Genomic DNA, 23,063 nt, shown 5'->3' with positions numbered 1-23,063 from the left:
AATGTGAATTGTGGTCTAAATTGGTGGACAGTCTAGTAATGAGGATATAGACAGACGTGGTAACATGACATGTTAAAGACACATCATTGCCAGGAACTTTCAAATGATTGGTAGTGAAAGAATAATTTAGTCAGGTTGAATTTGAAATGTAGGAGAGATGCCTGAATTGAAGTAGCTGGTGATATGATATAAGATGATTTAGAAATTACTACTTCAGATTTTCCTACAGAGATAATAGGTAGCTAATACCATCATATCATTGAGAAATATGATGGAGAAATAGAAAAGGAATATCAACTATGAATGGCTTGCCTGGCTAAAAGCAGGGGAAAAAAAGGCTGGGGGGAGAGAAATCCCAACTAAGGAGACAAAAAGAGCAAAGGGAAGCTAAGCGAGAGAAGTTTTATGATATAAAACACAGCAGACATCAAGAAAATAAAGGATAAGAAGAGAGAAACACAGGATCACTCAGCTTTGCAGTAGGAAAGCACTGGTATTTGTTGGTAGGCTGATGATTGAATGGGTATTAATTGCTATGAAGAAATCTGGTGACATGAGGAATGAATAAAACAGAATTGCCTCAAGGAAACAGGTTGGCTGTAGAGGAGGCTATATTTTTAAAGCATATTTTTTATTGCCATACATTAGTCGTATAAGGAGGGTTTTGTGGTGACATTTCCCTACATACATACAATACATACATACAATGTACCTCAATTAGCTTTCTTTTTTGGGGGGGGGGGGTCCGGTCATGGGGCCTGAACTCTGGGCCTGGGCACTGTCCCTCAGCTCTTCAGCTCAAGGCTAACGCTCTACCACTTGAGCCACAGTGCCACTTCCAGCTTTTTTTCTTTTTGCTTATGTGGTGCTAAGGAATCGAATCCAGGGCCTCAGGCATGCAAGGCAAGCGCTCTACCACTGAGCCATCTTCCCAGCCCTCAATTAGCTTTCTTTATCACTCTCCTTTCTCCCGTAAAACAAGTTCTGTAAGTTTCCTTGTTCTGTTTTCATATGTGCAAATAAACTACTTTGACAATATTCATACTGTTCACCCTCTTCGTTAGCCCTCTCCCTCACATGATTACCCCCACCAGAGACTATTTAATTTTCCTGTCATTCATAGTTTTATTAATGTGCATGAATTGTGGGCAGGGTTTTCACATTATTTCAGAATGCATATATTGTATTTTGCTCAGCATATGTCTCTCTTTTGCTTTTCCTTTCCTTACACCCCCCCCAATGCTCTATTGATCCACAACTTTGTTTCTCATTTTCATACATAGTTACAAAGTACTTCATAATGATTAACCTTCTTTCTTTATTCTTCTCTCCTTTTGCTTATTCCCTTAAACAGTCCATAGTTAGGATACTGTTGTGTACACACACACACACACACACACACACACACAGAGGTGTATATGAATATGTGTGTTCTCTAGGTGTAGCTTCCATACATATGAGCAAAAACATGCCATATTTTGCTTTTTGAGCTTTGCTTTTCTTGCTCATTATGATGTTCTCCAATTGCATCCATTTTTTCTTCAGATGACCTGATTTCATTAATTTTTTATGGCTGAGTATTATTTCAATTTATATATGTACCAGTTTTGCCAGCACCATTTGTTGAAAAGTCTATCTTTTCTCCAATGTATGTGTTGGGCTCTTTGTTGAAAATTATATGACTGTAGCTGTGTGGTTTTTATTCCTGGATCCTCTATTCCACTGTATTGGTCTTCAGGTTTGATCTTTTTGAACTAGTTCAGAGGTGTTTTTGTTTCTATAGCTCTGTAGTATAATTTGAAGTCTGGTATTGTGATGTGTTCATACGTAAGTGAGTGTGTTCTTTATAAGCACTAAAGGGCACTTGAACAAGTAAGAAGAGAAAGTAGCCTGAGAGGGAATTCCTTTGTTCAGGACTCTTCAGCATTAATTAGTGTTTTTCATGATGTATTCTGCACATGACTGCCACTGTTCACCAGTACATGTTTCAACCATGTGCCAAGGTCCTTTAGCCCTGGGAAATATGTCAGCTACTTTTTTTTTCTTTTTACATTGTCTGAAATTACTGTGAAGGATCAGTCTTTCATTGACCATATTTCTACAATATCTATTTCTCAGATTTTTAAACTTAAAAAGTAACAAAATGAGGAGATAACAATTATGATAACAAATAATAATCAAGAATGGTAAGCATTGAGTATATACACACTGCTATATGAATGACTAATCTCTACAACTAAATTTTAAAGAACATACATTTGATTATATATTTTATTTTTTTTGGTCGGTCGTGGGGCTTGAACTCTGGGCCTGGGCGCTGTCCCTCAGCTCTTCAGCTCAAGGCGAGCACTCTACCACTTGAGCTACAGCGCCACTTCTGGTTTTCTGGCGGTTTATTGGAGATAGGAGTCTCACGGTCTCTCCTGCCCGGGCTGGCTTTGAACCGCGATCCTCAGATCTCAGCCTCCTGAGTAGCTAGGATTACAGGCATGAGCCACCAGCGCCCGGCTGACATTTGATTATATTTTGTATACAGCTGTTTAACCATCTGTGCCCATTTTGAAGAGCTGGTAATACATTAATTATAAAGCCCTACTACAATGACTTATCCATCCATCCTTTCATTTCCCACCCTGTAGTCTTCTCTTTCTCTCTTTCTCCTTCTCCCTCCCTTTTGCCCACACTCCCTGTCTCTCTTCTTTCTTCCCTTCCATTTCTTCTTCTCCTTCCCTTCCGGTCTTTCTTCCTCTTTCCTTCCCTTTCCCTTCTTCCCTTTATTCTTCTTTGTTTTTCCCTCTCTGATTCACTAAATTCAACAAGGTATGTGAGGTAGTGGATAAGATAAACTATCATACTTGGATTTATCAATTACACTTTGATAAAAATAATTCCATACATATACTTTTGGTCAAATAAACCAAAATATCATATTTTAACTAACAGGATTCTTTAAATGTTGAAGTAAATAAAAGAAAACAATATTCGCTTTATCTACTCATTTTGGTCATTTAATAAAGATGCTCAATAATTTCTTAACATAAATATACACATATTTATAGCAGTATGTAAAGAAATTCAATTGGAAAATTAAAATTAGGCACATTTCTAATTTAATGCCTTATTATCTTTGCCAGAGCCTGTGCATAGTTATCTAATAAGTAAAATATGTAGAACAAGAAAGAGGAGCCCTGCCCTAAGGGAATTTGTAATATATTCTAATGTATTCTAATGGTGTGTGAAATATACATCTAAAGTCAGAATTTGTCAAAATTTTGTAACTGGGAGATACTGATAACTATGTCCAAGTATGCATCTAAAATATTCTTGCCACAGGAAAAAAAAAATCACGTCTTTATTTCATGATGCTCATAGACTCTATTTAAAATCTTCTTCATGCACTGCAAGGAAAACAATTAATAGGCCTAGAACTACGTAGGAATATTTTTAGGAAATAATACTGAACAGCTAGCCTAGTAGGTTTATGGGCTATATTGCAGTATTTTGCTTGTAATATCATTACATATTCAAGTGGTAACGTATAGTATTTATTTTTAAAGTCATATTTTCCATTTTTGAATATGAGGCAAATTGTAGGACTCCTACCTCCCCCGCCCAAAAATGAATTTGTGGTGATCAGGAGAACTGAGTTCTGGTGTATATCTTTGACTGACCATGAACACCCACCAATTCAAAGCTCCTAGGCCAACAACTCTGTATAGAGAGGGAATGGCATTGGTTTCATGGTATTTCCTTAAGGAAGTTCTACAAACTTACATATGCAAGAGGAGCAAGGGAGAGGCTCATAGGATATGCAGTAATGGGATCCTACTGAGCTGAAAAATGGGGTCCCATCTAACCCCATGCAAATTCTAACAAGGCCACTCAGTGTTCAATTCAGCAAACCTAACACAAGGAAAGCCTATCTGCAGTCCACATACAAGATCACAAGGTCTACACTGAGTGGTTGCAAAGGCAATCTCCTGTTCTAAACTCAAGAGCCTCACTAGGACATTGATCTATCTCCCCAGAGAACTCACTTTCCCTCAACTCTAACATCACTGAGGAATTTAGCAGCTTCGGTAGCAGCTTCACATGACTACTTCCAGAAGATTCAATATTGTACTTTTTGAGAGAACAAACAAACACATTTCTGGGTTTGTGTAGCTTTACCTTTGTCCAATAGCAAAAGTGAAATAATTGTCCGAACACAATGGTGTTAACGCATTCATTTTTAAACTCAAAATATGGTCTTTGTAATTCCCCAACATTGAAGGACAGTATTTCTTGTTTGAATGGTTTGAATTATTTGCCAATAATCCCAGAAAGTTTTATGTAACAGCACAAAATAAAGAGTTATTTTTTTTCTCTTGCCAACATCCTCTGGCTTTGGAATTAGAGTCTCAAGTAGTTCAGTAACCTGAGTGTCAGATTACCTAAAGGACGTTAAAAAAATGTGCTCCAACAGCAGCACATAGGGAACGCTAATACTGTTGTTTTGTTCTGAAAAACAGGAGCTGTTGTTTGTTGCTTCCATAAAAGGAATAATCTTCATGGGGAAGGGATGAGGATTTCATTGGTTTCTTAATAATCATGTACTTGGCTATTGTTTTCAGTTGCCATTTTCTTTAGGTAGAAAACAGGACATGAATAACTCATTTTAACACTCAAGATAGCTTCTAACCTGCCCTTGATCTGATCATTTGGAACAAAAAGTCAAAGGAATCAACCATGAAAACAACAATAACAACAATCTCAACCAAGGAACCTCTATGAAGTAAATAATAATGATTTATTCTAAAAATATGGACCTAAGAGGTTTTTTTTTGTTGTTGTTTTTAATGTACTATGTGATTGTTTTTGTTTCTTTTGTATGTTCTTCTCCCTATGGTATATTTCCTGTTGTCACTGTATTTAATTCTGGTACCCTGGGATTGTATATACGTTTATCTGAATTATGGACGAGAAGGGAACAACAGCATGATTGAGGAACTAATACAACAGCAACATACACAAGACAGTATGTTGGAAATGATCTGTACAACTGGCGGGGGGCGGGGTGGGTATGGAGAGAGTTGAGGTAGGAGAAAAGTGAGGGAAGGGGTAACTAGTTTGACAAGAAATGTACTTATTACCTAACTTATGTAACTGTAACCTCTCTATACATCACCTTGACAATAAAAATATAAAAGAAAAGAAAAACATACCTAATTAATTTTCTCCCATTTAAAAAAATTAAAATAAAGATATGGACACTTTGATATAATATTCACAGTGAAAAGACAGTGTAAATTGTTTTTGTTTCAAGAGACAGGAATTAGAAAATTGGCTTTACCAAGCAGATAAGAGATTCACCATGGAGTTCATGCATTTTGCACACAAATATAGCTTGGCTCGGGCTTAAAACTTCCACTAGAAATGCACTGATCCAATTTAAGAAACATCTAATTTTATTTACTCCATAGTCTCTCTTGATGTAGAAGGGAATCATACTAAGGGAATTCATTTCTATATCACTGAATCCCTTGAAGACCATAAGGATCTCTCTACACTTGAGAAAATTGTTAATTGTAGTCAACTATAAAAACGCTTTTGTATAAATGTTATGAGACAAGCCTTTCTCTTCAGAAAGAGAAAAAAAATGGACAAAAGAAAGAATGAAGGCTTCAACAACCCAAAAGATAGAAAGACATATGAATCCTCAACATAGAGCCGTTAAGATCTTTGCTGAAATAAAAGGACAGAACTATCTTTTTATATAAGGGGAAACAGTCAGCCTCCTATCTTTTTGAGAAAGCAGCTGCAGACCAGCTTGTTTTGAGGCTAAAAAAGATAAGATGAGCAGTGGGGAATAAAGGATATTAAGAATATCATGTACTTTGGGAAATGAGAAGGCCTTGATAAATCAAGCAGAATTGATGTAGGCAGGACCCTTACCATAGATAACACGCTAATCACAATATACCAAGATACTAAAGAGATTTTATAATAAAAAGTAGATGGTTATAATAAAAAATAATGAAAGTCTAACTAACATTTTGAAGTTTGGCTTGTTTATATATTACTTCATTTTGACTCCTCATTGTTTCTGTTAATGGAATATTCAGCTACAATATATTGATGCTTGCATTCAAGCCATAGGTCATAGAGCTGAACAATGGTAGAGCTACAATTTGAACCAAAAGGTAGATGTTTTGACATGACCATCAGTGCACTGAGCCTGTTTATTTCTTTAAAAGAGCTTAGTATGGGGCTTGGAAGGTGGCTCAGTGGTAGAGTACTTACCTCGCATGTATGAGGCCCTAGGTTCAAATTCTCAGCACCACATAAGCAAAAAGAAAAAAGCCAGAAGTGGCGCTGTGGCTCAAGTGGTAGAGCGCTAGCCTTGAGCTGAATTGTTCAGGGACAGCACCCAGGTCCAGAGCTCAAGCCCCATGACAGACCAAAAAAAAAAAAAAGAGAGCTTGGTGTGCCAGGCACCAAGGTGTGCCTATAATTCTAGCTGCTCAGGAGACCAGTCTGCGAAACTCTTACCTCCAACTATCAACAATCCAGAAGTGGACGTATGGCTTAAGTGGTAGAGTGCCAGCCTTGAGCCAAGTGCAGGCCCCAGTACCACAACAAACCCCAAACAAAAGAGCCTGATGGAAACTGTTTTCCTAGCCAGGGACACTGGTGTTCTGCGCCTCTCTTTGTCTCTTGTTTTGTGCACCTAAAGTATATATAGAGAATCTTTAGAAAACACCTTGATTCCTCTTCAAATGACGGCTTGCCCCATGATACAAGACTGCAGCAGGAGCCACATGGATGCTCTCCTTCAAGTCCTGTGTAGGCACGGGTGTCAAAGGACATGATATTCCACAGAAGTGTGGTCAGATCTCAGGAATTACAAAAGCCACATGAAATTCTAAACTTCGGTCCCCTCTAACATTGGTCATGCTATACTGCCTTCATATCATGCTTTCCCCTTATGAATGGAAATCACGATGGCTCGACCATCCAAATCTGTTTCTCCCCCCTCCACCTATAGAGCCCAGCATATTACATCCTCAAGACACTGCTGTATTTCAAAGTCATTGTTCCTAAAGGAACATTCCAAAGGAACATGTAACTGCTTATAATGTATTAATGAAAAGGGCTCGATCATAGCATTAAATTCCTACTCTAATGCCTATGCAAACTGTGACTGTGGTTGAACAGGATCTAAAACAGAATGTAGAAATAATTAAGGTGGTGGAAGAGAGAACAACTTGCTTTTTCTTAGTTTCTCATTGTTTTTGAAAATGTGCTTTAATAAAAAAAAGGTGCTGATACAAACAGCGCTCTAACCCCAATTTGCCTTCTGCCCTCTGTTCCCGTATTTGTGCTGCTGTACCATCTTGCCTTGGTTCTAAGATGAGACCTTTGTAAATCTTCCCACTGCTGTGTGCATGGCCCTGTCCAACCCAGCCTTGTTCTTTGTCCAGCGATTTAGCTCTGTAGCCATATAACCTGTGGCTGGATGGACAGCATGCCTTGACCACTCAACTTCAACTGCTACCAGCCCTCCGCCTAATATCCCTTTTCTGATGTTATTCAAGCTGATGAGCCATACTCTGTTCCCAGTTGTTCAAATCCCCCATCCTGAATTCTCTCCTACATAAATAGAATGGCACATGTTTGTTGTTGTTGCAATACTGCCCCAAGTTGATCACTTATCTGTTTATCCATTGCCTTGTCTTGGCTATTCCTGCCTTTCACCAGCAACACTTTAAAAGATCCTGATAAATGGCTCGGGCTTCTGATCTCGCATCAATTCCAGCCAACAAAGCCACACCGATCATTTTAAAATAGGAAGCCCTTCCTGTCACTCCTCTATGTAAATCCCCGTAATAGCTCCCTGTTACTCTTAGGATTAAGGGTGAACTGCTTGACATGTGTTTAAAGGTCCTTTTTGTCCAGGCCTAAGCCTGTATTTAGACTCCTTCCTTACTGCCATCGCCTCTCTCCTCCCTACCAACCTTATAATAACAAATCACAATGACTGTAACCAGTGGCTACAGTTCTCCAACAATCCTCTGCCTTCCCCCAGAACACATCAACTATTCTTCTCTCTATCCTCGACACAAATTTGCCAGGAATTATCCTAGTGAATGTCAAGACCTCTTACTTACTTCCAAAAGTAGCTCACAAAGGCACTGGGTCTATTCTGGTGCTTACCACAAACTGTGTATGTGCACATACGTGTGTGTGTGTGTGTGTGTGTGTGTGTGTGTGTGTGTGTGTGTGTGTGTGTGTTGGTATTGATGTTTGAATTCAGGACCTTGTGCTATCTCTCAGATTGCTCACTCACAGCTAGTACTCAACTACTTGAGCCACACCATCAGTTCAGCATTTTACTGGTTAACTAAAGATGGAATATTATGGGTTTTTCTGTCTGGGCTGGTTTTAAACCGAGACCCTCTAGGTCTTAGCCTCCTGTAAAACTAGAATTACAGATGCAAGCTACCAATGCTTGGCTACCATATACTTTTACAATTTCGTATTCACGTGTCTGCATTTTCTCTTTAGCTTTCATACTCTTGGCAGGTTGGGGCTGTTTCTTATTCACTATGTAACCTTAGCACAGCTTCTAGTACTACTTATTAGAGAATAAATAAACCTTAAGTGGAGATTTATGAAGACCCTGGCCCATTCAAGTATACAGTAGGTTACTATAGACAATACTTAATGGAAACACCTTTAAATATATTGATAGAAAGAGAGTCTATCTATAGCCCTCAGGAGAGAATGTTCCACAACTTCTCAGAGATAGAGGGATAAAAAAAACTCAAGACCTCTACATCCTGACAAAGTTAAAGGAGAAAATGAGGATGGTCATTATCGCTGTTGAAAGACAGCCCTGAGTATCAGGCTAGGACATGGCGGGAAGAGGAACAAGTAACTACAGATGTTCACAACGTTTGGGAACAGTGTGTTGTAAGAAGATGAATGGGAGCCTAAGAAGTAAGAAGATGAAAGTGGATCCCACTCAGCATTTTTTAACTGCAGGCCTTTCTCCACACCCAGTCATCTCTTAACCTTTTGAAGTTTATCTATCACGGCTTTGAATTTATCCTCCTTTCCCAGCCAGGTAGTCTGGTATGATCTACAGTAAGGAAAATAATTCATCTAGTGTAGCTTGCCTATACAGGCTATAATCAGCAGTGACGTATTTTTGTGACAGTTCAATATAAAAGATGACTAACATAAATAAAATGCATTGTATATTATGGGGTAATAGAATATAAAGCACTACAGATAGACTCTTCCAGCAGTGAGGATCCAGGATTTAAGTCTATGAGTGATGGCTTTCTGAAGGGAAGCTAAAATTCTGTCTGGCAACTCATCCCATTACCCAGTGGTGGCCCAGCAGTCTAGCTATCAGCCAGCTCAACATGAAGACCATCGCCGCAAGAACCCATGAAAAGTTTCCACAAATATTTACGTTATCTAATGGAATATCCAGCGTGGTATTTCAGTTTTTATTCCACTCATTTCCACAAAGGAAGCTTTTCTTTGCAATATGTTACAGATGAGTGAAAACAACTGATAAGAACCAGCAAGGTGGTCTTTAAAAGAACAACAGAGCAGGAGCAAAATCTAAGTTTGAATTTTCTATCACTGAATTAAAACATTCACATTCAATCCTCCTGCAGACACAGTTTCCCTAATCTTTGAAATGAGAACTTTGTCTTATTTATCTCTTAAGTCTCAACTTATACCAGGGAAAGAGTCCTATTGCAAAACATTCATATTCTTTCTCTTCCTCTTTTTCTTCCTCTCTGCCTTCCACTCCCCACGATCCAGCATTTCTGATTGTGAATAACCAGACAAATGTATTTTTCTGAGAAGCAGATACACTGTTCAATTCATCCTCTCTAATTGTGGGTTAATATTTATACTTTCTGTTTTGTTATCATTTCCACACTGATGCCTATGTACAAACAGGACCTAGCATTGCCTGCTGGCTTAAAATTCAGATAATATCTGCTTCCCCAGCCTGGTACCTATCACTTCAAATTAATTAACAGAAGAGCCACATGCAGAGATTAATTAATGAGTAAATATCTAGCAGCCATTTTGGGGTATCTGGTCTCAGATCTGGGGAAATTTTAAAACTCTCTGAGATCTGGTTCAAAGCCAGACTCCACAGACAAATCCACTAGACTCATATCTTCCAATTAGTGAGAACAAAAAACTTGAAGAGCAGCTGTGGCTCACGTGGTAAAACATCAGCAATGACCAGAAAGCTGAGTAAGAAGATGAGGTTCTGCATTCAAGCCTCAGTACTGGTACACAAGAACACACACACACACACAAACACACACACACACACACACACAGAGTACACCACACCACAAGAAGAATTTGGTAAGAAAAGAGTGCAAGGAAAACAGAAACCCATATAGAGAGAAGCTGGAAGTACAATGTACAGCGTAACCAGGAACTTAGTTATTCTTCAGAGTTTTCCCTATTTGAGGCAAGAGACCATCATGTGGGGCGACCTAATCATGGACTGTCAATTTTTTTGCAACAGTAGAACATTATTTCTTGGTCCAAAAGGGAATCTGAATAGTATTCCATACACAACAGGCACTCCATGTCAGGTCCTTACCTATTGATCTCTAGATCATCCAACAGAACAGCAGTGTCTACTTACTTTTTTATTTTGGTGAATCCTGGATGTGGTCAGAAGTTGGATTCCTGGTGACCTGAAGTAGTTTCTGATGAAGGAATGCTTAGCAAACCCCAATATATTACAGATATAAAAGAGAAGCCTTGTTTCTCACTGAAATATAGACTTCACGTGTTTCACAGTTTTACTTCAGTAAGATCACCTCATTTATGATTTATTTCATGCAGTTTTTCCAAGGGTGGTAAGAACCATATGTAAAAAAAATCAAAGATGATTTCAGAGACAAAATGTTTAGATTCTCATACATGCATTACACAGCTCGTTGATGTAGTAAAGCTTACAGTCAGTCCTGAATTATCATCAGTTGTGTGGTTTGCTGAATGTTCCCTTGCCCTTAATTTTTTCCACATTAGCTTCCCCCCAAAACAAATAGTGCCCCCCAAAATAATGAAAAGGTAACATGCTTAAGTGTCAAAGTAAAAATTTTACATATGTTGAATGTTGACATTTCTTGTTTTTAGTGGAAAGTGAATGATGTTATGGGAAAAAATGAATCAAGCATCCTTACAGTACTCACAATAAATAAGGAGTGTGAAATAAAATCTAGTTTTAGGTGAATAGTATTAGGGGGCACCATGAAATTTTGTGACAGAAATATACCCTACTCTATGTAGTTTCAAGTTATAGAGGCTAATAGCTACTATAGTTACCATTTAGGTAAATTTGAGTAATTTTAGAGAGTCAAAGTATATACATCCCATGCATTCATGTTTTTTTCACATATCTCCCCTCTCCCCCACCCAAACATACCAAAGATCTACTGTACTTGGATAAACCTAATTAGTTTTCCTCTGCCTTAAAGGGCATCTAATTCAGATTAAACTCTTAAGGAAATAACACTATCTGAGTTCATTGTGTTGAGAGAAAGAAATACTAAGAACTGAAGCTTATGACTAACATCTGATAAACGTACTGAACTTGAGAGGGCACCTACATTTCTGAACAGAAACCTGTCAGTGCTACTAGGGCTTCCAGACCAACAATGTGAGGCAGCTCTGTTGGTCTGAGCAACTGTGACCTTGCACTCAAACACTACTCCACTCAATTCTTAGATGACAGCACCAACACAGTGAGTATACACATCAGAACTCTGGAGACAATCCTTTTTCGGTGGTTATTTAAGTTTTAATTGTAGCTCTCTTGTTGTGAGCAGGCTTAAACTTGAACTATATTTACATAACCATGTAGGATGATTTGCTTATCCATTTTCTCTTAGAAAAATCTTCCACTGTTTTCGAGAAGGTATTCATACGTGTGTGTGTGTGTGTGTGTGTGTGTGTGTGTGTGTGTGTGTGTGTGTGTGTGTGTGTGTGTGTGTACACTCAGGACCAAGATGCTATCCCTTGGCTTTTGTGCTCAAGGCTGGCACTCTACCATTTGAGTTACAGCTCTACTTCTGGCGTTTTTGTAGTTAACTGGAGACAAGAGTCTCATAAACATTCTGCTTGGGCTGACTTCAAATCATGATTCTCAGACCTCAGCCTCTTAAGTAGTTAGGATTACAGATGTGAACCACCAGCACACAGCAAGTCTTATCTTTTGAATTATAATGCATTTAAAATTATTTTAACACATCTTCTTGTGAATTTAGCCAAAAAGGTTGAAGAAGATTGAAATGTCTCAGTGGTCATAAGAGGAGAGTCAAAATTCATAGGCAAGAAATAGAAGGACAGAACAAAACCCCCTACAGTTTGGGGTTAAAACTCCCTAAAGTCTTCTTCCAAATGAGGAATATCATAGATAACCCTTGGGTTAATGCTAAAGAGCAAATGAAATTCTAAGGGTAAAGCTACCAGCACCCACTCTATTATATGAATCTCATGACACTTTATTATTTCTTGTTTCTATAAGTTAATTGAAACTTTTATTAAGAACACAAGTTTAAAAATTACATAAGTTATTAAGAATGTAAGTTAAACCAAACACATTTCTATGACTGAGATTTAAAAAAATAACTAATATATAAAAAGAAAGAAGAAAGCCCCATCTTATGAAAGTAAACTGTAGCTCAGGTGTCCCGGCCAATGATTAAACCTTAATACAACTTGACAGTTTTAATTTTTACATAAATACCACTAGGGCCTATCATTCATATTATGGATTCGAAAGCTTAACAAATGTAATTTAAAACAACAAAGCTGCTTTTGCAAGAAGCACTGTCAATGTGCTGACATTTTCAAAATTGAAAACGCTCAGTATATAAGATTTGAAATAGAAAAACCCAGTAATTCTTCTCTTCACCTGACAGGAGTGGTGAGGGCTGACCCAGGAAGGCCTAAACATTTTAAAAGTTGTTATTGATAACTTGGGATGATTTGTAAAGCCTTGTATTGCTGAAAACATGGAATCACAAATATTTGGGTACAGTGTAAGAGCTAGTTCTATCAAATGTTGCTAAAAAACAAAGCCAAGTCCTTATCTAATTGTCACAGAAATTGGATGGGTCTCTGACTGGCATTATTTTCATTTATCAAAGTGAAAACCAGAGTGGAGGGAGATCTAGGGCTTTGTGTCTTTGATTTCAGATTAGTCTGCTCTAATTTCTCTCTTCTTCACAATACAACAAACCACCAAGTGGGAGCAATTTTTACAGAAAAACGAGTGTGAGTCCAGTGGGAAGTCCTGCACTTAGTAATCTAGTAAGGACTACAACCAAGATCCCAGATGCTTTCTTCATAAGCCTTTTATCAATCTCAGAACTGTGACTTTAGCACAAGAATTAGAATTCTTTCAGCAAAACAAGCTTTCATATGTTCATGATTAAGTAGCATTACTTTGTTTTTGTCAGTAGTGGGGTTTGATCTCAAGGCCTAGGTGCTGCCCCTCTGTTTTTGTATTCAAGGCTAGCACTTTGCCACTTTGAACCACAGCTCCACTTCTGATTTGGAGGTGGAGGTTACTTGTAGATAAGAGCCTAATGGACTTTCCTGCCCAGACTGGTTTTGAACTGCAATCTTCAGATCTCAGCTTCCTAAGTAGGATTACAGGTGTGAGTCATCAGCACCATGTTAATGTAACTTTAAGACCAACAACATAGAAGGGTCGCATATCTTTGGTTTTCATCACTGAATTCAATGACTTAGTGAAGTTTTAAATCAACATTTTTGTGATACAGCCTCATAGTGTTAACTAAGAACTTCACTCTTTAAACCCAAATTGAAATCAACAAGCAATATAGCCATCATCCAAAACAAGAAAGAAATATACCTGGTTTGTGGATAAGTATATAGAAGAGGATAATTTATGACTGCTTTAACTTCATCATATTCATAACACTCATTCTTTCACCATCAAAGATTTATTGAACATCTGCTATGGGACAAGATACTATGTTCACACTAGGGATGTATACCAGAAGAACAATGAAATATCTCTTCTCTTGATCTTTGCTGGAAAGTAAAAACTAGAGAAATCAGTAAAATTTACTTAGATTTTTCTCTCAAAAGAAGTGGTAAAAAAATAGCAGATAACAGATACCTTGTTTACTATGTTTTCAGAATAGCTTTTGAATTTTTCTTCTTTTCCAATGTCCAAATTATATACTTAACAGTGTGAATATATACAGACAGGGGTCCCTGGACAAGTCAATCAACATCAGTTCAGGGCATCTGCATTCCAATCACTAAGCCAAATATACTGTTACAGTTCAAAAGAGCTTATATCTTACTGGACAAACTGAAGCCAGCAAAAAGAAGTCAGTCAACACATATACCACCCCTGCTGCCCTAATGCAGGGAAGATCACGCATTTAAGGACAAATAAGCTTCCTTCTTTGCTCTGTCTTCTTCCTATGGCAATCTGGTAAAAACCACGCATGAAACTAGCTAAGACAGAAATCACAGAGGAATAGCAAGCCTAACCCTCCAGATCATTTCCAGAGAATTCCTTAAAATTGGCTAAGTTGCCAAGTAGAAGCCAAATTGACCAGATTCATATTTATGCCCCATAGAGGTGGACAGCCACCTATGCATGCAAATGGTGGCATGTTTAAGGTGACACACCTGACTGGAAAGTCTGAAGATCAGTACAGTCTTCCCTAGGGTCCTCTAGCCTTGCTGTGAACCTCAGATGACCAAAACATTTTCAGAAAATAAACCCTAATACGTTTTTATTAAGCATAAAAGCTCAATATCCATCTCCAAAATAATTATGATATATGATTCCTTTCTGTCTAAAAACAGAAACTATTTTTGATATTTCTTTCTGTTCTTGGCAAGCCTTGTGTGAGCAAATAGTTATGGGAAGATTACGAAGGCCCTTGTTTTTGAAGCGCCACACAAGAACACTTATTATAATGAGACTGGTAGATCTGCCCTTTAAATCCCCCTTCTTGTTGGTTCCTGCACTTGTTATAGGATGACTAAGTAAGTCAGTCATGGCATTGCCACTTGTGAGTAATGGCACGATTCCTTCCTTCTTGGGATGTTAAGTACTTTCTCTCTGTCTCTGTCTTTCCCTGTATATATTAGTATCTAATTTCCATGCTGGATATCAAAATGCAGGCAAACATTTTCTGCTATTGCACAGGGAAGATAGAGGGCATTTCAGACACTCCAGGAGAATTCAAGTCTCAATCATGCTCTATCATTGATTTATGTGAATCAATATGCATCTTTTGCAAACTATCTTTTAGTTGTCTTCCTTTTTTTTAAGTTAGCACTTAGCAGCCAGAATTAGGTCATTTTCATTAGAAAGGGCCTCTAATGAACTAGTTCTTTATTTAAAAGAACAGAAGTTCTGCTCTCAAGCAAGCTGTAACATTTCATCAATAGTTCAGAACAGGACTAATGGCCATCATTAATGAAGACTCAATATGAGTTTGAGGTCTCCAATTCTGTCAAAGCTTGGGATCCTAACAAATCAGCTTTATCAAATCATTTCCCAACTTACAAGTAAATAAAGCAAGTAAGTCAGAGAAAGTGATGGGAAATGTATGGTTGAAATAAAAATGTATATCCCTTGTCAGCTTTAACAGGTATTCAATCTTTCGAACCAGTGAGAAATTTGGAGAAACACTTTCTCTTTCTCTGTTCTGCTCTATCTCTCTCTCTCTCTCTCTCTCACACACACACACACACAAAACGTGGGCTGCCCCATGTTCATTATAAATAATCTCATGAAGAGTTATCATAGAGAGGAAATAAAGAAGGGAAGAAATAACTCCAACTTTACATTTCCCCTAAAAATAGTCACTGGCATATTAGAATCTCTGAGGGAGCAGAAGAGGCTCATAACATGTGAAGATAGTTTTCAGGTGCTTTTAATCTATCTTCTGTTTGTGAACTTAAAATTTATTTCTGTAGTTTGCCCTGTCAAATGCCTCAATCACACTGCGAATGGCTCACATCTCTGTTCCTTTAAAACAATGCATTTAACAGGGATCTGCTTAGTGTGAGGAATCAAGCTCATACATATGACAGACTTCAAGATGTTTCCAAACATATGCTACTTTTTGAACAGTACAATCACTAATCCAAATGTACGTATCACTTGCACACTCATAGAGCTTCAGATTTTTTTCTCAGATTTTTTTCTCACAACTTTAGGCTTGGTGAGCAAGCATCCTACCACTTGAGCCACAACGCCAACCATTTTTCCCCTTCTGGTTATTTTTGAGATAGGGTCTTGCATTTTAACCAGGTCACCAATCCCTCCTGTTCATGCCTCCCACTGAGGCTGGCTTCCATCACCCATAACCAGGTTATTCTGTTGAGATACAATTGCACCATTTTTTTTGTCATGTCTGGTATGAAACTGAAGTTTTTTAGATCTCTGCCTCCTCCTAAGTAGGTAGAATTACAGTCACAAGCCACAGATACCTAATAGAAGTTATTTTTATAGGTCCAATTCATTTATCACTAATCTTTAATTAAAATAAATTCATCTTTTTTTAACCTCAGAAGAAATCACAGTTTCTAATTCTATCTCTATTTTCTGTAGGATATCTACAGATCTATCATCTCATCCTAAAAGACAAGCAGTTTATATACATACTTTCCCAACCAATGTCAGTCACTTCATCTCTTCCTATCTCGTTGGCCACAAATTCCTAATGGGATGCATACCCACTAATGTACCTTTCTAAGATCTTAGAAATACTTGATGATTCTGAAGGAAACCAGACTTCATTTTAAGGGACCACCCAAAATGACATTTTCCTAAGACTCTTGCCTTCACTTGGCTCTGAAACTCCTGATAACTTTTCCTATGACTGATTTATGAAATGCTTTGCAATCTTCTTAAGAATAATTAGATAAAACAAGTATCAGAGGGTTTCAAAAGTTGTATTAAATCTGAGTAGTGGTAGCTCATGCCTATAATAGTAGTTACTCAGGAGGCTGAGATCTGAAGATTGCAATGCAAAGCCAGCTAAAAAGCCAGCTAAAACAGGAAAATCCCGGAGACACTTATCTCCAATTAACCATCAAAAGGTGCCAGGAGTGGAGCTGTGACTTAAGTGGTAGAGTGGCATCTTGGAGAGAAAAAACTAAGGAACAGCACGTAGGTTCTGTGTTCAAAGCCAGTACTGATGTGCATGTACACATACAAGTGTGTACACATGTGTGCATACACACAAAAATCATATTAACTTGTATTTTGTTATAATTTTGGATGATTCCACCATCATTTGGGGCCCTGTACTTGTTTTTCATCTTACCTCTTGCTTTTATTTCTTAATCTTTTTCAGTTCTTTTTTCCAGGCTAACAACCATTTCATTCACTTTACAAGGCCATAAAATCTGCATTTGTGGGTTTTGGAAGTATAACTCAATGGTCCATCATGAGCTCATACATGAGGCCTTGGGTTCAACTCCAAAATAAACCAAAGCTGTGTCTGTCCATACCTTATACAAACTAAAATTGTAACAGTTCTTTGAGAATTTTCTTCCTGTAACATATATTTTTCTTTTCTCTGTCCAGTGTTCAATATTTTTATAAGAAGTTAACATTTTTTCACTCATTTTTCTCTTCTTCTCCTAATCTCTCTACCTCCTAACAGCCATGATGTTAGAGTTTATGGTAGTCAACACTTTTCTTTTGTTTTTTGTTAGTTAGCTTAAAATAACTTTTGCTTACAATTAAAATAAATTCCTTGTAGAGGTCTTCATCATGGTCCACAGCAACTATATATCTTAGCTGTATATTTGAATCATTGTGAAAGAAACCCCTTTATACTTTTATGAACATTAGAACATGAACACCTCTATTCTAGAATGCACATGTAAAAAATCATAAAGCTGTAGATTCACATTCTGAGATTCAATAGAGAAGAGACTTCATAAGACATTCCAGTTATTTCATATGATCTAAAAACAACGCTGTACTAAATGAATTTCTCACAGCTTCATTTCTGTAACTTGTGACTAGTTGAAGAAACACAAGGCCAGATGATTGTATCAAAATTTACTGGAGGACACTCCATTTCTAAAAGATGAATATTTGGCCCTGGTTTTCTTTCTTCCTCCTTTTCCTTTTCACCCAAAACCCTCCACAACAAAAAAAAAAGCTTACCAGTTGGTTAGCCACTGTTATTAGTTCATAGAAATGCTAGTATTATTTAACAATAAAAATAAAAATCACACTCAAGCGAGCACTGAATTATTCATGCATTCTGATTTTACATAATTTGGCCATCCCTCTTTTTATTGCAATTTCAGTTTCTATCACTAAACAATTCTCTACCAGGTCCACCTTGGATTCCTGCAAACAAGGAGATAACACTCGAAAAACATTCCCTCTGTGACAATGTTCTGAACTGATGTCCAAACCCTGACAGCTAAAGCCTGAACCAGGAAAACAGCGAGGAGTACCCTCACTGCCCAGAATGAAAAGTAGAGCATTAACAAGAGTTGAGGTTTTTTTCTTTTCCTCAAAAAAAATAAAATTTCTTTAGAACTTAAAAATTTGTAGTATCACAAAAGCTAGCAAAATTGAACCATCAGAGGACCAGCCTCTGAGGATTTACATTGTCACACTATATTTTGATTACACGCATACACCCAAGACATCATTTAAAACACAATTTAAGGTCTTTAATGTGATTTTGGCATTTAAAGTTACTAATGGGCAATGTCAGTCTCTCTGTTCGGTAAACGTGGGGGGCGAGGGATGGAAGGAATCTGAGCAGGGACAGGAGGAAAGTTTGCTCTCTCAGCATTTTTGTGAAGGGCTGAGGGGTGGGCTCTTAGGATAGCAGACATTGGGCTCTTAGGCAGACATTGTCACAATGGTGTACTGTTTGCACTGGTCTGTGTCTTATGGGGCCCTCTGAACTTCATAGGTCTTTTTTTGTTCAGCATGGGAGTGAAAAGCTGGTTTCAGTGTTCATAACAAAATGGTACCTCCAGAAAGCAAGAGGATAAAAGAAAACAGATGATAACAGATGATAAAACTAAACAGCTAAACATACTTGAGCAAGGGAAAGGTCTCATTACAGAAAAAAAAATCACTATTGCTTTGCTTCTTTATGTTTTCTCTCTGCTTTTCTTCTTTCCTTCTTCCTGTTCTCCCTCTCTCCTTCTTCCCTTCCTTCCTTCCTTCCTTTTTTACTTCCTTCCTTCATTTCTTCCTTTTTTTCTTTTTCTTTCTATTTCTCTCTTCTGTTTTTCCTTTTTATGTCAGTACTGGGGCTTGAACTCAGGACCTTGCATTCTTGTTTAGAGTTTTTTTTTCAATCAAAACTGGTGCTCTTACACTTGAACCACACTCTACTTTTCAGTTTTTTGCTGGTTAGTTATATTTGCCTGCTCAGGCTACCTTTCAAACTGAAATCCTCAGATTTCACTCTCCTGACTAGCTAGGATATAAGCAGGAGCCATTGGTACCTGGTCATTCTGTTTATTTCACATGCACAATTTCTAACAGATCATTCACAGGAGTGGCTGGAAGTAGAAACTAAAGCTTTTGTGATGACACACTTCCAACATTCTGTCTTAGGTGTGGCAAAGGGGGAACAATCAAAGATGGAAAATACTATAGTGCACTAACACGTTCTATTTAAAAACTGTTTGTCAGCAGTAGTTTAGTTGCTGTCAGCACGGCAACAGATCATAACATTTCGCATGTTTTGCTGCATGCTTGCAGCCACCATAGCACACAGCAGGTCTAGAGAAGAGCAACGGGGTTTCAGGAAGGTGCAGTCCGTGGGTGGGTTGAAACAGAACATGTCTGATTTGCTGCTCCTGAAAGGTCAGCCACCAAGGAAAGGGTAGTATCAGTATCTGCTATGTGTTTTCTAGTGTCTAGGAGGGAAGACAGCTCGTAGAGAGCTGAAGATAGACTCTGACTGGTACAAGCATAGTAGGGAGTCTCTCCTCTACACCCTGTGATGCTTGCAGAGATCTGTGTTCGGTGAGGATGAAGTCCTCCACCAGACTTCAGTCTGGCTGCAAAGCATGGGAAGTGGATGGGAGGTATAAAGATGAATATCATACATCAGAACCAAATGGAATATGCCAGAATATGATCTCAGAAACTGAAATTCTTCCCAAAAGAACAAGTAAATCAATGGAATGACAAATAATTTGAGTTACTAAATGTCTACCGAGTGCCCTACGATGTGTTCAGCACTGGGTTAACAGTAGAGGAAGCATAAAAGGCTCACTGTGCTCTAGAGAAGATAGATACAATGAGAATGTGAAACTAGCAGAAATACACAAAGAACAAGCCAGAATAAAGCCTTGTATGCTATACACACTTTTTCACTTTAGAAAGTAAATGTGAAAAGAGGGCTCTATAGTGCCAGTACATACGGGCTTTGTACAAATACCAGGAAATTCTAGTCTGACATCATAGTCATTAGAGTCAGCCAGGTAATATTCATTGATACCTATCCATGAATATCCAGGTAGAAAAATAATTATGTAAGAGAAGACACCTACGTGCCTCTTACAGCCTGGATCATGAATGACCCCAAAAGACTCAAGTGTTGAGGGCTTGGCCACGGGCTGACCTGTGGCATTAATGGGACCTTTAAGAGTGGGAAGTGGTAGAAGGAAGTTAGGTCATTGGAATGGATGTGTGAAGGGGTGGTTGGGATGCCAGTCCTTTCCATTTCTTTCTCTTTGTTTCTTAGCTGCCATCAGGTGAACAGGTCTGCAGTGCCAAGCGCTCACACCATGGCATACTTGCTACCACAGGCCCAAAGTTAACCACCCACCAAAACCTCTGAAGCCATTACCCAAATTAGACCTCTCCTCCTTTAACTCCAGGTATTTTTGTTACAACAATGAAAAGCTGACTGGCACCATGTCTCACATACCATACACATGCAATGCACATCCATAAATTATCCCATCAATGAATTTATCATTGATGAATTTATTTAATTTTAGTATTCTGTGAAGTTTTGGGATTCTCTGTTATCATTTCACAAAGGAGGAAACAAAAGTCTGGGGGTGAAGGGTCATATCTGAATCCCTGCTAAAGCTAAACAACATGGAGTCTTGGACCTGCTATTCTTCACCTTCTTACATTAGTTTTCACTAGTAGGATTTTTTTTTATTAGAGAAAGCATTATGTAGAGCAAAGTTCACCAGGCTGGAAAGCCTAAGATGTATAGGCTGGGTCTGTGGCAACCACTGGGACTTGTGTACATAAGATCTGCTCCCCGTTATCTGCACCCCTGCTAAACCACACTTTCCACTTTAGCAGCTGGGTGAGCCACATGACTAAGATCTTGCTAATGAATTATGAGCAAAAGTGTAATTTTCACTTCACTTACTCAAGGGGAAAATATCTTGAACTGAATTTTGCTCTTGGCTCCCTTCCTTGGCTGAAATGATCTAGGTCAAATGCAACCTCAGAAGCTATGAATTTCATGTGGCAAAATGAGTCTATTCAGATCTCCTAAGAAACTGAGAGCAGAAAAGCTACCCAGACTCAAAGAAATATAGGTTGCGTGGTTTCCCTCATTTGTAATAATTAGAATGTGGCTATAAATCTACCAGTAAACCCAATGGATATTAAAAGACAAAAAAGTACACTTGGACATGATAAATTAAAAAGGACTCAAGCCGGGTGCTGGTGGCTCACGCCTGTAATCCTAGCTACTGAGGAAGCTGAGATCTGAGGATCATGGTTCAAAGCCAGCCCGGGCAGGAAAGTCCGTGAAACTCTTATCTCCAATAAACCACCAGAAAACCGGAAGTGATACTATGGCTCAAGTGGTAGAGTGCTCACCTTGAGCTGAAGAGTGCAGGGACAGTGCCCAAGCCCAGAGTTCAAGCCCCACGACTGACAAAAAAAAAAAAAAAAGGACTCAAAACATTCACATGGGGCTGGGAAGGTGGCTCAGTGGTAGAGCGCTTGCCTTGCATGCCTGAGGCTCTGGGTTCAATTCCCCAGCATCACATAAGCAAAAAGAAAAAAAGCTGGAAGTGGCGCTGTGGCTCAAGTGGCAGAGCGCTAGCCTTGAGCTGAAGAGCTGAGGGACAGTACCCAGGCCCAGAGTTCAGGCCCCAAGACCGGACCCCCCCCCCCTAAAAAAAAACATTCACATAGTAAGACCAAAGGAAGATATTCTTAAGAGAAGACTACTTTGGTTCAATAACTATGTGCATATGGTCATATAAAATGATTCTTATCAAAATGAACTCCAAGAAATGGAAACAAGAGCTTTACAAAATTTTACATTTTGTATTTTTTTTCCTGTTTCTCTCCTTTCATGGCTGTTCTTGATTTCTGTATCTTTTGTCTTGTATGTAAGTTTGTCTGATTTGGGGAGAGGAAGGGGTAATATAGAAATGGTGGGACAAAGGGTGAACAAATGCAGCAGTAATACTCACTAGACACTACGTTGAAATTTAACCATGCAACTTGTGGTGGAGGGGGATTAGGAGGGAAAAACTGGGAGAAAACAAGGAAAGAGGTGACATTGTTAAAATTACATGAGTCATTACCTGACTCATGTAATTGTAACCCCTTTGCGCATCACCTTTACAATAAAATTTTTTAAAAGCAAAGCTATCCATCTACCTAGACCATTCACTTTGGTCTTTTAAATGAGAAATAAATAATTACTTATATTCGTGTGTGTGTGTGTGTGTGTGTGTGTGTGTGTGTTTTGGATGTGCTAAACTCAGAGCCTGATACTGTCCCTTAGCTTTTTCACTCAGAGCAAATACTCTACCATTTGAGTCACAGCTCCACTCTCAGTGTTTTGCTAGTTAATTGGAAATAAAGAGTCTCAGAGACTTTCCTTCCCTAGGCAGGCTTGGAATTATGATTCTCAGTTCTCAGTCTCCTGAGTAGCTAGGATTACAGGTATGAACCACCTGGGCCAAGCTTCTTTTTTTTTTTTTTTATTATTCATTCAACATCTGCAAGAATGCTTGTTGTAAAAGCTTAT

At 38.3% G+C, this 23,063-nt stretch overlaps 1 protein-coding gene across 2 annotated transcripts in view; it reads right to left on the bottom strand.

The window, feature by feature from the left end:
• Esrrg (estrogen related receptor gamma) overlaps positions 1-23,063 on the bottom strand; it is a 519,748-nt gene that overhangs the window by 257,380 nt on the left and 239,305 nt on the right. Inside the window, exon 3 of one of the 2 annotated variants that reach the window (XM_042682338.1) lies at positions 4,434-4,500. The exons of the other annotated variant lie outside the window; for it this stretch is intronic. The gene's annotated coding sequence lies outside the window, so the exon portion shown is untranslated. The remainder of the gene's footprint in view (positions 1-4,433; positions 4,501-23,063) is intronic. 2 annotated transcript variants of the gene reach the window in all.

The sequence above is a fragment of the Dipodomys spectabilis genome, unplaced genomic scaffold, assembly GCF_019054845.1.
Source record: "Dipodomys spectabilis isolate Male_0828 unplaced genomic scaffold, ASM1905484v1 ptg000069l, whole genome shotgun sequence".
NCBI lineage: Eukaryota > Metazoa > Chordata > Mammalia > Rodentia > Heteromyidae > Dipodomys > Dipodomys spectabilis.
Note: the sequence above shows the minus strand (reverse complement) of the source record. Positions and strands in the feature narration are given on the sequence as shown.